Below are 16,810 nucleotides of genomic sequence, written 5' to 3'. Positions count from 1 at the left end.
TTTACTGGCTCCATGTTGCCTGGTTAGTAGTTCTCAAACTCTTTCACCCAAACACACCTGAAAGACAAGGCACGCTCCCTTTAGCATTAACATCCTAGGAGTGTCAGAGGGCTGAAAAGTGTAGTTTAAAAAATTCCTTTTCTAGGGGCTGGCCCCGTGGCGGAGTGGTTAAGTTCGCGCTCTCCGCTGCAGGCGGCCCAGTGTTTCGTTGGTTCGAATCCTGGGCGCGGACATGGCACTGCTCATCAAACCACGCTGAGGCAGCGTCCCACATGCCACAACTAGAAGGACCCACAACGAAGAATATACAACTATGTACCAGGGGGCTTTGGGGAGAAAAAGGAAAAAAATAAAATCTTTAAAAAAAAAAATTCCTTTTCTAGATGATTCTATGTTTATCTCTCCCAGGTCGGGCTGCCCACTTCTACTGAGAATTCTTGCCTTATATAAATGATTTTTCATATGCAGGTTTCTATTTTTCTTTCCTTCTACTTCCTCTCTCAGTTTATATTCCAACTATAATAACGGCTGTTAGACAAGCAAACACGGTAACCTGTGTCGGACCTCCATGCTGCTGTCCTTTGTCTGCCCAGATGCCTTCTCAGGCCCCTTATTTGCCCAGTGACTAGTATGCATCCCTTTAAAACTCTCAGATGTCACTTCCCCTAGGATTCCTTCTTTGATTTTCCAAGAGAATTAATCACTCCCATTTCTATGCTGCTTCCATATCTTGCATATGATCTATTGCACTCCACTGTGTTTTATTTATTGTCTTACTGGACTGTGAACTCCTTAAGAATACTCTACTCTTTTCATTTTTGTGCTTAGTATAGAGCGAGCATCCGATCAGTTCCACTAAATTGATGTAAATTTGCTCATCTTATGATCATTTCTTCACTCATTTATTCTTACATTTTTGAGACCAATCCAGATGGAGATTTCCAAGTTCAAATGACAGGGAAAGCAGGAAGAAATGGGCACTAACAATGTAAATAATCCATTCTATGAAGTGAATGCTGCCCCATTCATGCTATAGTCGTGCTTTATTTTCCCACAGTTTTTCTCATTACAATTATTTTAAGGATGTAAGTAGAAAAAAATCAAGATGAGTTTCCTTTCAGGCTATAAAAAAGCTCTATTAAAATAGCCATTGCTCACATAAGCAAGACAAATGAAGCAGAGGAAGAAATAAGATATGACATTGGACAGCAACACTGAAGTTATCCTCTGCAGACAATAAGACTGTATACTGGCCAACCAAGAGATTCAAATGACAAACTGGGACAGTTGATGAGAATTTAGTAAAGTAGCTGAAGAAAAAAATCAACAGCCTTCATACATTAAAAAAAAAAAAAAGACAGTCAGAAGCTTTAGTGGAATAAAATACTGTAATAGAAAATATATTTTTAGAACACTAGGAATAAATTTAAAAAGAAACTTGGAAAACCTATTTGAATAAAACTTTAAAACAATACTGGGGCATACATAAACACAAAAGCAAAGCAAGTAGAAGGGCATAATATGTTCCCAGATAGTTGTCTGATTAATCTGGTCATTTAAGGTGCTCTCAATAAAAATACCAGTGGGATGTTTTGAGGAATTAAAGAAGCTGACTCTAAAGTTCATGGGGAAAAATAAGCAAATTGGATAGTCAGCAGGAATCTAACAAAGCTTTGTAAAGGAGGCTGGACAGGGCAGCAGCCAAATTAAAAGAGACTAAAAACCAACAAAAGCGATGACACTTAAAACAGCCTGTCGTTGCACGTCAATAGACAATATGGTGTTAAGAAGACCAATGGACTAGAAAGGGATGTCCAGAAATAGGCCCAAACACACACAGAAATATGGTGTGAGGCAATGGCAGCCTCTTGAATAAATACGATATTGGAACAACTGGATGTTCTTCTGAAGAAATGATAAAGTTGGATCTATCCCTTGCATCTTATACCAAAATGCCTTCTGGATGGATTTAACATTTGAATATGAAAAATAAAACCTTAAAAAAAATTGTAAAAGGTCTGAGAAAACTTAAAAAAAAACAAATCTAATTACTGGGTAAGTTCTTTGTGACAAAAAATCCAGAAGCCATAAAAGATGAGAAAGTTCACAAAAATTTATGCATGCAAAAATAAACCCCTAAGCAAACTTAAAAGTCACATAAAGCCTTTCTTGATATATAGGACTCACACAAATTGACAAGGAAAAGACCAACCACTGAATAGAAAAATGAGCCAAGTGTATGAATGGTTCACAGAAAATTAAATGCAAATGGTTCTGAAATATTGAAAAAGATGTCCCGTACCATTCATAAAAAGAAATGCAAATTAAAACTACAACAAGAACAGAACAGATTTTTCTCAAATTGGGAAAGATCAAGAAGTTTGAAAATACGCTATGTTGGCAAGTATGTGAGGAAGAGACACTCCCTTGCCTGGTTCTTGGGAGTCAAAATGAGTGCAAATATGATCGGGGACAATTCAGCAATACCTACAGAATTTCACAGAAACTTTCTTTGACCCTTCAGTTTAAGAACTTATCTAACAAATATACTCATGTTTATGTTAAATGATGTATGTACAACTTTTTGCAATAGTAAAAGGTTAGAAACAACATATATTTTCAGATAGAATTATTTCCAAGTAATTAAATGAAATAAAGTAAGCTGTAGAACAGTATGTAACAGAATGTCACAACCTGAGCATTTATAAAAGTAAACATAAAATTGGGATTGAATTGGAAAGGAAGAAGTAAAACTACCACTATGTGAAGATGACACAATTTTATATATATAGAAAACTCCAAAGAATCCACTCAAGAACTGTTAGAAATAATAAGCGAATACAGTAAAGTTGCAGGGTACAAAATCAACATACAAAAATCAGTTGCATGTCTATACTCTAACAACAAAATAGCAGAAAGAGAAATTAAGAATACAATTCTTACAATCGCAACAACAAGAATAAAATACCTAGGAATAAATTTAACCAAGGAGGTGAAAGACCTGTACACTGAAAACTATAAAACATTGATGAAATTGATGAAAGAAATCGAAGAAGACACAAAGAAATGCAAAGATATTCCATGCTCATGGATTGGAAGAATAAACATAGTCAAAATATCCACACTACCTAAAGTAATCTGCAGATTTAATGAAATCCCTGTCAAAGTCCCAATGACACTTTTCACAGAGAGAGAACAAAGAATCATAAAATTTATATGGAACAACAAAAAGCCATGAATAGCTAAAGCAATCCTGACAAAAAGAACAAAGCTGGAGGCAGTGTACTTCCTGATTTCAAACTATATTACAAAGCTACAGTAATCAAAATAGCATGGTACTGGCAGAAAAACAGACACACAGATCAAAGGAATAGAAATGGTGTTGGGAAAACTGCACAGCCACATGCAAAAGAATGAAAATAGACCACTATCTTACACAATACACAAAAATTAGCTCAAAATACATTGAAAACTTGAATGTAAGACCTGAAACCATAGAACTCCTAGAAGAAAACATAGGCAGTACACTCTTTGATATCAGTCTTAGTATCTTTTTAAATATCATGTCTCCCCAGGCAAGGAAAACAAAAGAAAAAATAAACAAATGGGACTACCATCAGACTAAAAAGCTTCTGCACAGCAAATGAAACCATCAACAAAACGAAAAGACAAGCTACCAATTGGGAGAAGATATTTGCAAATCACATATCTGATAAAGGGTTATATCTAAAATATATAAAGAACTCATACAACTCAATAACAACAAAAAAATCAACCCTATTAAAAAATAGGCAGAGGATCTGAACAGACATTTTTCCAAAGAAGATATACAGGTGGCCAACAAGCACATGAAAAGATGTTGAACATGACTAATTATCAGGGAAATGCAAATCAAAACCATAATGAGATATCACCTCATGCCCATCAGAATGGCTACAATTAACGAGCAAGAAATAACAAATGTTAGGGAAGATGTGGAGAAAAGGGAACTCTCATACACTGCTGGTGGGAATGCAAACTGGTGCAGCCACTATAGAAAACAGTATGGAGATTCCTCAAAAACTTAAAAAAAGAACTACCCTGTGATCTAGCTATTCCACTTCTGGGTATTTATCAAAAGAACACGAAAACACTAATTTGAAAAGATATATGCACCCCTATGTTCATTGCAGTGTTAATCATAATAGTCAAGACTTGGAAACATGTAAGTGACCATCAACAGATAAATGGATAAAGATGTGATATGTATATCTTCTTGTGATATATATGTATATATATATGTATATATATATATATACATATATATAATACTACTAAGCCATAAATAAGATGAAATCTCGCCATTTGTGACAACATGGATGGACGTTGAGGGCATTATGCTAAGTGAAGTAAGTCAGATGGCGAAAGACAGATACCGTCTGATCTCACTTATATACAGAAGATAAAACAACAACAACAAACAAATGCACAGACACAGAGAGCAGACTGGTGGTCACCAGAGGGGAAGGGAGGTGGGGGGGAGGGTGAAAGGGGTGAAGGGGGTCATTTGTATGGCAACCGACAGAAACTAGAGTTTGGGTGGTGAGCACTATAGTCTATACAGGAGTCTAAATACATTGATGTACACGTGAAATTCACACAATGCTGTAAACCTCTGTTCCCTCAATCAGAAAGGAAGAAATAAAAATTAGCTCTGGGAGAATCTACCACAAACTGGTAATAAAGGAATGGGGAGGCTGGAGAATGGGAGCAAGATTGCTTTTAACTGTTTGCGGTTTTTGTAACTTTTAAGCATGTGTATTACCTAACAAAATAAAACAAATTAAAAAGTCATAATTCCTTTTGGACAAAGAAAAACAATGGAGCAAAGTGGTGTCTTCATTTCTGCTAGACCCACTTCCTCCCAAATGTTAAGAGAGGGGCAGAATATGAGAGGCTTGAGTCATCTGTGGACACCGAGCCCTTGAAATGTGGTTGGTCCAGATGAGATGTGCTGTAAGTGTAAATACGCACCGGAGTTCAAAGACCTTAGTGGGGACAAAAAAGAACATAAAACAACTCAATTTTCAAAAATATTTCATACATGCTGAAATAATAATATTTTGGATATATTAAGTAAAGTATATCATTAAATTAGTTTCAAATTTAGGGAAAAAGGGAAAATTTTTCCAAAGTTAAACTAAGTGTTTTTCAAAGGATCGTAAATTTTTGCTTTTGAGATATTTTTATGTGACATTCAATTTGCTTCTCAGAGATTATGAACAGAAATAGTTTTTTTATTCATATCTGCTCTTATAGGTGACTGATATCAGAAATATTTTGAGTTCTTATAATCAATTTCTTTTACATTGAATATCCTTTATTTTTCCCTGCACCGGAGAACATTTAGTTAATACATTGTGCAGCGCCCTCAGGACACTATTCCCCTGTGCAGCTGAATATTCAAACGCTTTGTGAAGTAACGCCAGCTCTTGGAGGTTTGTGCACGGTAATTTATACCAAGCAAAACTGAATCTATAAAAAATCAGGAGAGAGAATTTTCACTTTAGAACGAGACTCAGTTTTACAATAGGGACAATGACTCACCTAGGAGGACATTGGCCAATCGAAATTAAGGCAGCACTTTTTTCTTAAAGCTGTTCACAAGAGCACAGGCAGAAGAGCCTTTGAGAAACCTGGAAAGCGTGATTGGTTCAGCCTTCTCAGAGATGTTTTTCCTGGCATCAACATGTCATGCACAGCATTTAGCTACAATTTCAAAATGAATAGTGAGCTTTTAACATATTCCTTAAGAGAGGCTCCTTGGGTCCTGCTGATTTCCAGCTATCCAACTCCAGCTCATGAAATTCCTGAAAATTTCAGAATCTGCTCTTGTAAACTGTTAAGAGCTGGTTCTAAGCACAGTACTGTGACAGGTACCAAAAATTAACAACTCATGTTATTTTTTGGGGGAGGGGAATAGAAGGAAAGTTCCCTGAATCAAATATGTACCATACTACTTTGGGAGTCTTCCTTTTTTCCAGAATAGGACTGGACCAAGAGCTCTTGCTCAGAGAATTACTGAAGAGCATTTTAAGCTTTTGGAAGGTTAAGAAATTTTAAAGTGACACATTCAAAATGAGGGATAACAAGTGATGATGATGGTCCTAACAATGTATAAAACATTTCAGAGTATAAGAACGGCTCTCGTTCCATTCTTTCATTTTACAGACGTACAAACTGAGCCATTTTCTCAAGGTTGGGCATCAAAATAACCCCTCCCACAGGGCGAGACTGCAGCCCCCAGCAGCCCTTCCTGCCACCTACATGAAGAAAAGTGCACAATGCAGGGACTAGGTTTCACTTGGTTATAAATTCACACTTTGCCAACATTTGAGTTTTTTTCAGGCTTAGGATGAAAAAAACATTCTTGTTACATATCTGTAGCCCTGTACTATCGTGATAAGGGCATTTTGCATGTATTTCATCAACGTTTCATTTCTTTGTGTGCATGGGATAGAATAAAAACAAAATGTGATCATTTAGCATGTGGAACTTGAAGTTGCCACAGAGTTATTCTGATCCATTCTTTGCTACATTTCTAGATTACCTCTTCCACCAACACTGGGTTGCTGATGATTTTTCTCTAATATATTTGAGGACAACTTACAATCTCCCCTGGTAATGTCACTGAGAGAACTGGAGCCTAATGCTCATCAGTGAGTTGGTGTATTCAGTCAAGCATTAGCTGAATCCCCACTCCACACAGGTGCTGCAGGGTGGTGCTAACACCGAGCTGTAGCGTCCTGCAGTGCCCTGGACTGCTACGGTAAGGGGGTAACCTTCCTGCCTTGTGACTGCTCAGGAGCCAGGGAGGACAGGAGAGGGCAAGGGCACCCTGGAGCTCCAGGGTCTGCAGACCATCAGCCCCCATGAAATCTAACTTCATTCCCTCTTGCCTCAGTGAGAGAGAAAATATATGCCCCACTAAGTCAAAGATAGTTTTAAAAGGACGGCAGTGGATGCTCATCAAACATATCTATCACCATCCCTGAGGCAGAAGAACTAGTGTCATCAAGTACAGAGGCGACCATGTAAAAACTCAATGGAGTGCATTTCTTTAAAAACTAGTAATAGTCAACAAATAACTTAGGGAAATTTTTCTGACTATTGAACCCTTAACCTGGAAAAAGACACGGTGTATGTTTATCCACTCTGCTCTGAGTTATCTTTACTAATCAAAACATAATAAATAGTTCATTATTTAAATTGTACACACACACATACAGGGTTTCTGATTACATACAGCACGAGGTTTCTTCATAGGTTTACCAAAAAGGCAACAAAGTGACCTAAACTTCAAGAATGGACAAAATATAACACAAATTCTAAAAGCAGCTTTGGCAATCTTTTAAAGCCTAAAGAGGCTGTTTAAGAAATTATTCACCTAAATGACAGGTGCTAATTAAATCACAATTTAAAATGTTAGAATTTAGATCTTACTAGTCACATTATTTACATTTATCTCTTTATTCTATTAGACTAATATTCCCTATAAAGTATGGCCTTCTAAGAAACCAAAAAGACTAGTTCTATCAGCTATAAATACCACAATTTCTTGGGGGGGAAATTCTAAATATCAAATTTGTAATGTAGTAATATAAACAGGAACGTGCAAGAATATGTTATGGCCACTCTATGATTCCAGCTAAGCTCCAGAATAATTTTTCATAGGCTATGAGGGGAGGCGTTAAGAAAGAGAAAGAGATTGAGAACTTGAAGTAAGAATGCCAAGGACGTCAAGCTTCCCCCTGTGTGTCAGAGGCACACGTCGATGAAGCGTGTTTATCTCAGGTGCAGGTATCGGCCTTTTGACCAGCTGCTGACATCTAGATTCCCTCCCACCAAACAGGCTTCAGCCACAGCGGCTCTCCTGGGGCGTTTGATTCAGCTCCTTCTCCCGCCTCTCCGACAATAATTTATTATGAATTCAAGTCACACTGGCAGCATCTGTGAGACAATTACTGCATCCAGGACTGACTCTGCAGTCTAATCCATCATAATTATGACAGGCTTCTTTGAAGATGCTATGATGCATGACTCAAAAATAGCACATTAGTGTGCAAATGGATCCGCATCTCATTTCACCAGGATGCATTTAGGGTTGTAATTTAGCTCAACACCATTTGACTCTTTGAATCACTCAGAAATGGTGGCTGTATCTCTCACCGCAGAAAGCTGTAGGTGACGCTCAAAATTTGTGAAGAGGGCTTTCTGTTTGTGCTTTTATTTGTTGGTTTATTGATTCTATTGGTGGTGTGTCTTTTATTGCACTAAGAGGAAAAAAATACACATCATTTAAATCTCACGTCAGCTTTTTCAAGGAGACAAAAGAGTCAATTTACAGATCTGTATAGTTGTCATGCTATAAGGCAACACATTTTTTTCTATAAAAAACCTTTGACTTCATGCTCTAGTATTAAAAGTATATAAAATACTCTCCATCATCGGATGAGTCCTGTTTATTGATATATGCAAATTATTGGGGGTAAATTCTTAAGATGATCCCTTGCAGGGATGGCATCTCCTCAAGTCCATGAGTCTCACCATTAGCCTTGGGAGATGACTGCAACGTCTCTGTCACCTCCCCCGACAGGATTGGCCCCACTGGCATTTCAGGGGTTAGGAATTAATTAGTTCTTGACATGGAAACAGTGAGTCAAGATGACACATTTGACCACACCTCCTGTGTAGATGGCACTATTCTCCAAAACTATTTTAGATTCTTCCTACCAAAATGGGACAAAATTTGTGTCAATTATACATTTATTTCAAGATACATGTATGATGTGGGCCTCGGTATTCTCTATTGAATGTCCCTGTGGACAGTGGTCTAAGATCTTGACCAAAACATCAGTTTTAATCCCTATCTTCTATATCCATCAAATTCCCTCTGTTCACATTGATTTCTTTCTTAATTAACGTATAAGATTAGCATGGTTGTTATTTAAGCCCCACTCTGGTAGTAAGCCACGTGTTTTTTTATAGGGCATTACTTATGAAATTAAAAACTATTCTTCATTAATATTAAAGCTAAAATTTTGAAGGAAAACAGGCAATCCAGAACATATATTTTCAACAGCAAAACTAATGTATCCAAGCTACATGTTAAGCCAGGAATATAATGCTCCGTGGATGCATTCAGTATGGAGAATATGAGATAAATTAGCAGTTTATAGCAAAACTGACTTTTATATTTCTCACATTGTAAGAACTTTCCATCTTGATATTAAGAAATCTGTGAAGATGTGCCTCACAGCTCTTGAGAAAGGACCAGTGAACACACAAACATGTCAAAATCTCAGAGGAAGTCCCTGCATTTCCAGAAGAGCATTAGCTTGCGAGGAGCTGCACACGCGGGACGCACACTCGGCTGCTCCCACAGAGTGTCACATCCTTACGGGGAGGCCTTGTCAAATGCTGCGTGACCCTCAGGAGATACCATCTAATTCCAATGTTTGAAGTTTTAAAATTTGTTTCTTATCTTAGAGTAACAGTATAGACGCAATTTAATAACATATGGATTATCAGAGGGAGGAGAGTGAGAAGGAATGTCGCTGAGGATTAGAGGCGAGGTTTACACACAGAAGTCTGCGTGTACAACGTGGAGACACCGGCAGTTCAGAAACAAGTCTGCGACTCTAGTCAACCACTTTCCCAGCCGGTAAGATGGGAATGGTCCTTTGCGGGTTCTCAGCTATCCACATGTCTGTTTATCCGGGACTGTTTCTTGAATTTGGGCTCAGTCTAGGTCTCTCTCGAACTCTCACCAAACTAACAAGTGCTGAGGGAAGAGATCATCAAACACAACTAGAAACGCGATCTGTCACAAGCACTGTTTGTTTCTCATAAGGCATAAACACGATTCGGATTTTTCCGTTTCAGTCCACTCCCATCATGAGAATGGCTAGTTGTGAGCTGGTTGTTCTCCCTGGGATACGCCTATTAGGACACACTCTATCCAATGCTTGAAATTTTCAACTCAAAAAATGTACTGCAGAAACTATAGTCGTTTGGGTCTGATCTTGCTGATACCCTATCTGAGAGTCTGTCCAGAGGGCAAGCTGACCCCAGCAGAAAGACACTGTAGGGTGGACTCTGGGCAAAGCTGAAGTGGGTGTGGTGGTGGAGGGGAGGAAGAGGAGACAGATGCCCACCAGGGAGCTGGGCAGGAAGAGCCCTGCAGGCCATTTGGAACACCCCATGTGGCCGAGAGGCAGCCAGTATTTTGATGCCTGCCCCATACAGGGCATCCAATGGCCCGTCAAGGTCAGCCACCAAAATAGCAACATCCAAAGTCTTGCAGCCTTGTTCAGGCGAATAAGGAGCCCTAAGCTTTTTCCATCCTTCCTTAGCCCTGCCCAAGTTCCTAGTGGCTGGTGCTTAAAAGACACGGGCTGGGAGGAGACACTCAGCATGAGACCCTCCGACTCTCAACTCCAAGTGCTGGAGCCAGAGGGCAAGCCTGTGCTGGGGGAAGAAGAGGATTTAATCACGCTCGACTTGGGAGTTTTAAGGGAGAATAGGACTGAGTTTCAAAGACTGGAGTGAAATAGTTCTAATAACCAAAAGATGCTGCAAAAATTATGGAATCTAGTCAAGAAGATACCATAAACACAGTGGGGTTGGGGGGAGACTATCATAGTATATTTGAGGTGCAATTATAAGGAATAAATGCTTTCATTTTTATACCTTGAGGTATGATTTTTCTAATAAAACTGTTACATGAATACAATAAAATGGTTTCTAGTAATACATAAGAACTTTACGTAATTTCTGGCAGGGTTCATAGTCATTCAATGTTTTCACATAATGACAGCGGTAGCACCATAAAAATAACCTGTCTATGTATTCATTCTTTCATTCAACAAATGTTTACTGAACATATCTTATGTGCTGGGCACAGGTGTAGCCAACAGCATACATCATTGAACAAATGAGACATACTCCCTGCCCGACGGGACCTGATATTCTCGTGGGGAGAGAAGCAGTAAACATAACAAGGAAGACATTGTACGGTATAGTAGGATGATGCCGAGTGCTAGAAAAATACAGAGATACCAGGGATGGGGGATCCGGGGAACCAGGGAGGGGCTTCAGGTTGCAGTACTAAACACCACAGTCAGAAGAGGTCTCATTGAGATAGTGAGATCTGAACAAAGAGCCAAATTATATAATAATCACCCAATTCACCACATGATCCTGATTAATCAGTGTGTTAATTCTGTATTATTGGATACATTGTCCACGTCTCAGCCCTAAAATCAAGAATGGAAAAGGGAACAAAACTATCAAGATGTAGAAGATAATTATATTAGAGTCAACTAAACTGTCACATCCCCAGGGGACTAAAATATTAATGTGAAACAAACCAATAACATACCGAACATTTTATTGAAATATTCCATTCTAGGGATCCTTGTGGGACAAGCATTTTGGCAATTATGCCCTGTACTGTATTCATGGAATCTGATCCTTCTCAAAGGTGTTTTGTTCCCTCTGATTGCCTCAAAAGGCACACCATCTGCGTTTCTGAGAAGTTTTGTACAACCTTGAACAGCTCTGTCTTCGTACCGATCTAGTCCTAATCTGCTTCAGTTACTATGACAACCCAATCATTCTTCTTCCTCCTTTTTTGGAGCAATTAATGGTTATTGTGTTTCAGTCAACTTGTAGGGTGTTACAAAGTTCTTCTTGAGGGTAAAATGGATATCCTACTCAAAGATTAATAATGGAGATGCTGTTAAACCCATTACCTATCAATGGCTATCAACGTAAGATGCTTCAATATGTGTCAGCCCTAAAGAAAACTGCCAACATTATTTCATAATATAAATAAAATAATTTTAGTCCATCCAGAAGAAAAAAAAGAAAGAAATTTTCTAATGGGTAGAGCATTAGGAAAATGAGAAATATCAACTATGTAGATGTTTTAAAAGAAGATCATATAACCACGTATTCATCAGAAACAAGCTCCCATACATTATGAAGATTACTCTCATCTTCTCTCATCATCTGTGTTTTGTTAAAAGATCTGATGAACACCTTAGATTACCCAAAATTGTAGTGCACATTTTAAATGGTGTCAAAATAGAAACAGAAGGACTATAAAATTTTTTTTCCTCAAAAAGTTTCTTACCTCTGGAACCACAATCTATGGGATCCAGAAGTACTATCAAATATGGTCTCTATCTTTAAGGATTTTTAAGTATTTAACTGGCAAGACAAGACACATACATACAGGAACAGCTGTTCAGAACAAGAAAGCTGGTTTCTGGTTCTGGATATGGATTTTTGACCAAGTCACAACCTCCACAAATAACAATTAAAAAAAAATCTAAATTGTATGTGAGGGAAATGAACAATATGACATCTAAAGTCTTTTTGAGTTCTAAGATGCTAGGATTCTCAAAAATTGGCAATGATAAATATCTACAGGAGTCTCCTTGAAACAAGTCATCACAAAGACTATTTTTGGTCTGGAAAGTATAATTTTCATCTGATTTTACATATAAGTAAATAGAAGCTAAAAGAGTAGCCTGGCATTGCTGAGACAAGGCAGAGGCAGATGTGAAATGCAGGCCTGCCCAACTTCTGAGCCAAAATGTAGACAGATGGGGAGTGGTCGGTTCAGAGCCCAGTAGCAGACCTGGCACTCCTTGTCTTGCTCCTCATCCGCAGAGAAGCGCCCCTTACACTGTCCTGGGAAGAGAAACTCTGGATTGGCCGATATGAGTACAGTCATTAGGCAAGCAAATTCTACAGACAGGGATGACTGTGAAGCTTTCTTCACTGAGGTCTAGATAATAAATACCCCTGGGGCCAGCCCTGGGGCCCAGTGGTTAAAGTTCTGTGAACTCTGCTTCAGCGGCCCTTGTTTGTGGGTTTGGATCCCAGGCGTGGACCTACTCCACTCATCAGCCATGCTGTGGAGACCTCCCACACACAAAGTGGAGGAAGACTGGCACAGACATCAGCTCAGGGGTAATCTTCCTCAAGCAAAAAAAAAAAAAAAAAAAGAGGAAGATTGGCAATAGATGTTAGCTCTGGGTGAATCTTCCTCACAAAAATAAGTAAATAAACACCCCTTAAAATCCTCCACCTCCAAAAACATTGGGTTTCCTTAATGCAAGTACTTTGGACAAGAGACATAAATCATATTTTGATCACTGGAAATGTGAGTTTCTGGTTATGAATTGATAAATGTATACTTTTATTTAAACACCAACTTCACGTGAGTTTGAGTAAAACAAATCACTTTCCCTGAACTCAATCAACTCTGAGGGAAGACAACATTGGGTTTCCGGATTTTCCAATTAAAGGACAGATCCTAGAGAGGGTATCCCCCCACACTGCTATCATCTTGACACCTCTATCAAGTCTTTTTACAAGTGCGTTGCTAATAAGCTTGGGATGAGTTTGTATGCACAGGTGCATGAACACAAATATGCACCACACTATAGGAATAGCCACATCTCATGTGAGGCTTCAAACACCAGCTCTACTGGATATTAACGCGTACTTTTTAAAAGGAAGGGCAGGGCTGAGGGAGAATAAGTAAGGGAAACTTGGTTAAAAATAAATTTAAAGCTTTAATGAAAGGCCTCAAAGTCTTTAATGTCATCATGGGGTCTCTAAAATGGGGCTGTGATGTGTAGCATTTCCCAGGTGTAGCTCGGGTGCAGAATCACTGTTTACAGAGGATCCTCCAAAACCAGTATCCCATGGACTACCGCACGCTGGAAAACCTGAATTCAGGTGGTATGCGAATTTGTGCAGTGTTAGCATGGCAGTGATGAGAACTTGTGGCCTAGGAGAATATGAATTCCCATCACCACCTCTAACCCTGTAAAGAGCCCTGAGTCCACCTCCAAGACCAGGGACATGCACATACGCGAGTCATGCTTTAACCTCCAACTGATCACGTAGGAAGTGAACTATTGTCCTCGTCTTATTTCTCCCAATTACATTATCATTCTAACTATCCAAACTCTTCCTTACAAAAGGCTCTTGCCTCTAGCTCAGAATCTCTTCTGTCCTGGTGAAAATATTCAGAAATAGTTACAAAATCTCACACTGAAATAAGAGTTTTGAAACAGTAACTCATAACTCTGTAATTAATAGTAACAAACTTTTTATGATAACTTTAAGAGTAGCAGTCATTTAAGTAATGCCAAAAGGGATTTTCCTCACTTATACATATTTTAAGAGACAAATGAGTGCTTAGTTTTAAGATTAGATCTTGTAAACACAGTCTTTGTGATCTCTACATTCCCACCTGCCACATCAAGAAAGCCACACCTAAGTGTTCAATATCAGGTCACGGAAAAATGTAATGGAAGCACGAGGACTGACATAAGGTAAGCTTTCATATACTAAGTATAAGTAATAGAAATAAAATCAGATTAGAGTTGAGAAACTACAGTAATATAAAGAATCCAATTAAGGGTGATATTGAATAAACAGGGACAGAAAACTTAGCTTTTTATAATTATTTTCTAAATATCAGAAATGCCAGTGTGTTCGTATATTAAAAAGAAATAATTTTCCTATCAAAGACTTCTTCAGCCTTGAATTAACAATTAAACTTTTGATAATATGACCACAAAAGCTCTGTTTTCTCCAAATCCTTCCAAATATGCCATGTATTAGATAGATCAGTCTTTAGTACTAGGGTTTAATGCAATATAAAACAAGCCTGAAGCATGATTTTAAAAATGAAACAAAGAGAAATAGGGAAACTCATATTGCCAGAATAAATTTTATTTATATTAAACACTCCTGTGTAATTCTTAACTTGGCCCAAATACACAGAAAAAACATTAAATTTTTTTTGTATGAGTTAAACAGGCCATTTAAGTGATGTCTTTAAAGTTAAGAGAATGGTCTGCTCTCAGGGTATAGTCTGGGTGGCTGTGCCCTTAACACAACATCGCACTGATGTATGTCTGCTTAGGGCTGGCCGGGAAGGACAAGAAGAGAAAAAGAACATTAAAAAAAGAAAAGGATTCTAAACTCAATAAATCTAAGCATTGAGAAAAACTAAAAATGTACTTCTACATATGTCTGTATTAAAAATACCATTTGAATTCAAAATAACACCTAGTTACCTACAAAGTAATTTCCATATAATCATAGCACTATTTAGGGGGTATTGCAAATCCACGCGTCTCCATGGATGATGGACAATGCATTTAAGACTGATGTGGCCAATGGTTTGCCCAACACACATAGCTATGCATCTGTTATCATGACTGTAACTAAATCTGCTAAGAGATGAATGAGCTTTTTGTTTGAAAATAGCTCCAAATTAATAGATCAGCGAATGAGCCAAGCTTATGGCATTTGTCATAGAATCAAAGTAGAATTTTCTAGAGAAAAAAACAATAGAAAATAGCATATAAATTTTCTGTCTTGAGTCAAATCATTACTTTTATACTTTAAGTATATTTGAACATAGTATAAACAATGTAAATCTGAAGCAATGTGCACTAAAATGTCACCAATCCCCTAAAAGCTGTAGCTTTCCCTGGTTCCTCCTCTTTCTTTTCCATCTTTCAGTGGGTATAAGAACTATGATTTTAATTGCCATCTTATAAATATGGCACCATAATTTCAGTCCACCAGTCAAAATAGCACTGAATTAGGATGAAGAAAAAGAACCTCTCAGATTAACTCAACAAGTTACAGAACTGTAGTAACCAGAAGTGACAACGTTTCCATGAAAGGACTTTGTTAAAATTCAAAACAATATTTCCTTTGAATTCTCCTCCCCCTCACCTGTTGCAAAGAATTACGAAGAAATAAACACATTTGAAACATTCATTTGTGTTAGTCTCTGGCTTTAAAAATATTAATTTCTACTTTACTTATCCTCTTCCAACTCCCGCAGAAATTCCAACCAAATTCCAAGTCTACTCACTCTGATATTCAGTGTGGGGATGCTTTACACTGTCGTCTAAACCCACGCTTAGCAAAGGACATAAAATGCTCTGAAGCTAAATTCATTTTGTTTGAGGGGAGAACATTGGTAGAAGGAAATGGTGGTTAGTCTCCATTGTTTTAGTCACACATGGAGAAAACTGAACTAGGAATTATCAGACTTTTCTATTCAAAGGTATCGACTTGCAGTTAAAGTGTTACTCAGGCCACCCGTTTATGCTATTGCAGGAAAATGCAACAGTGCTCAGCTGACAGATGTGACGGGGCAGAATCCCAGAACTGAGCTGGCATGTGGTCCCCTTTCAGTTTCCTACAACCCAGGGCAAATGCTTTCCCATGTTTAAATGTTCTCTTTGAGGCAAGATGCAGCATGAAGAGATGGCAGAACCACTGCAGCCAAGAAAACTGGCTGACCTCATCTGAACTGCAGTTCACACTTTGAGAAGATGCTTCATGTGGCATCACGGAAGCAATGCTGGGGAAACGCCATGTCCCTCTCTGTGTCTATTCAAAATGCTTTCAAAACTCAAGTCTTTCCTTAGAAGCGACTGTGGCATTTCCGGCTTTGGAAGGCTGCTGCAGAGCTACCAATCGCATAAAGATTTAGAGCACCTCCTAGCCAGTTTAAGTTTTGAATAATTGAAATGATCATGTGCTGAATAAGAATTCAGGCTTTTGGGTAATAAATATAAGTCAAAAGTCACAAAGTTTAAAAAGCTCTTTCAGTAATTTTCTTGAACATATATTTCATGATCTGGCAAGGGATCACAAGATGTTACTGTAGAGAGACAGTGAAATAACCCATTCTTCCCAGTTTAAATGCTACTTA

At 38.1% G+C, this 16,810-nt stretch overlaps 1 protein-coding gene across 3 annotated transcripts in view; it reads right to left on the bottom strand.

The window, feature by feature from the left end:
* Positions 1-16,810, bottom strand: part of TET2 (tet methylcytosine dioxygenase 2) — a 118,206-nt gene that overhangs the window by 42,962 nt on the left and 58,434 nt on the right. The gene's annotated exons all lie outside the window — the stretch shown is intronic.

The sequence above is a fragment of the Equus quagga genome, chromosome 3 (genome assembly GCF_021613505.1).
Source record: "Equus quagga isolate Etosha38 chromosome 3, UCLA_HA_Equagga_1.0, whole genome shotgun sequence".
Classification (NCBI taxonomy): Eukaryota; Metazoa; Chordata; class Mammalia; order Perissodactyla; family Equidae; genus Equus; species Equus quagga.
Note: the sequence above shows the minus strand (reverse complement) of the source record. Positions and strands in the feature narration are given on the sequence as shown.